At 61.5% G+C, this 1,654-nt stretch overlaps 1 long non-coding RNA gene across 1 annotated transcript in view; it reads right to left on the reverse strand.

Moving 5' to 3' along the window:
- Positions 1–1,327: 1,327 nt before the first annotated feature.
- LOC108446441 overlaps positions 1,328–1,654 on the reverse strand; it is a 3,015-nt gene continuing 2,688 nt past the window's right edge. The window contains exon 3 of the long non-coding RNA XR_001861612.1: positions 1,328–1,374. This is a non-coding gene — a long non-coding RNA (uncharacterized LOC108446441). The remainder of the gene's footprint in view (positions 1,375–1,654) is intronic.

The following is a 1,654-nucleotide window of genomic DNA, read 5'->3' on the forward strand; positions in this document are numbered from 1 at the left end:
GGGGGAAGATCCAGTGTGGCCCAGTGGCCTCCCAGTAAGCTCCCAGTTCATGCCAGTGCCTGCTCCCAGCGCCTCCCAGAACGGCCCCAGGGCGCTTCCAGTATTCCCGGTATGGCTCCAGCGCCCTCCCGGTTCATCCCAGTGGCCTCCCAGTTCATCCCAGTTTGGCCCAGTAATGCCCCAGTCCCCTCCCGGTTCGTCCCAGTTCCCTCCCAGTCCATCCCAGTTCCCTCCCAGTTCATCCCACTTCATCCCAGTTCCCTCCCACTCCCTCCCAGTCCGTCCCAGTCCCTCTCAGTTGCTCCCAGTTCCATCCCAGTGCATCCCAGTCCCTCCCAGTCCCCTCCCAGTCCCTCCCAGTTCCCTCCCAGTCCAAACCAGCCCTTCCCAGTTCCTCGCAGTCCCTCCCAATCCCATCCCAGTCCACCCCAGTCCCCTCCCAGTCCATCCCAGTTTGTCCCAGTCCCATCCAGTCCCCTCCCAGTCTCTCCCAGTTTGTCCCAATCCCTTCCCAGTCCCTCCCAGTCCATCCCAGTTTGTCCCAGTTTGTCCCAGTCCCCTCCCAGTCTCTCCCAGTTTGTCCCAATCCCTTCCCAGTCCCTCCCAGTCCATCCCAGTTTGTCCCAGTTTGTCCCAGTCCCCTCCCAGTCTCTCCCAGTTTGTCCCAATCCCTTCCCAGTCCCTCCCAGTCCATCCCAGTTTGTCCCAGTTTGTCCCAGTCCCCTCCCAGTCTCTCCCAGTTTGTCCCAATCCCTTCCCAGTCCCTCCCAGTCCATCCCAGTTTGTCCCGGGGTTTGAACTGCGCTTTATTGGAGGGCGGGGGTGACGTCATCGGGAGGGGTTAAAGGGCGCCCGGGAGGGACTGGGGAGGCCCCAGCGCTCCCAGTATGGACCAGTATGGACCAGTGTGGACCAGGGACCCCTCCCATTGCTCCCAGTATGGACCAGCATGGACCAGTGACCCCTCCCAGTGTTCCCAGTATGGACCAGGGACCCCTCCAGAGCTCCCAGTATGGACTGGTGACCTCTCCCAGTGCTCCCAGTAACCCCAGTAACCACTCCCAGTGGTCCCAGTATGGACCAGTGACCCCTCCCAGTGCTCCCAGTATGGACCAGTGACCCCTCCAAAGCTCCCAGTGCTCCCAGTTCCCCTCCCAGTGCTCCCAGTATGGCCCCAAACCCCCTCCCAGTGCTCCCAGTGCTCCCAGTACAGCCCTCAACCACCTCCCAGTGCTCCCAGTACTCCCAGTACAGCCCTCACCCACCTCCCAGTGCTCCTAGTACAGCCCTCACCCAGCTCCCAGTGCTCCCAGTACAGCCTTTAAACACGTCACTGATTGGCTGAGCCGCAGCGTCTGCCCCGCCCCCACCGACCTGCCACCAGTAGAAACCAGTACAAACCAGTATGGGTCAGGATGGGGCGGACAGGCTCCCAGTGTGGGAGAAATCGGTCCCAGTTCCCTCCCAGTTCCGTCCCAGTATGAACCAGTAACACTAAATCCCCTCCCAGTCCCTTCCCAGTCCCTCCCAGTCTGTCCCAGTCCAAACCAGTTCAAACCAGTAACCCCAAGTCCCCTCCCAGTTCCTCCCAGTATGAACCAGTAACTCTACACCCCCTCCCACTCCCTTCCCAGTCCCTCCCAGTCCCTCCCCG

This window comes from Corvus brachyrhynchos, unplaced genomic scaffold (genome assembly GCF_000691975.1).
Source record: "Corvus brachyrhynchos isolate BGI_N302 unplaced genomic scaffold, ASM69197v1 scaffold725, whole genome shotgun sequence".
Classification (NCBI taxonomy): Eukaryota; Metazoa; Chordata; class Aves; order Passeriformes; family Corvidae; genus Corvus; species Corvus brachyrhynchos.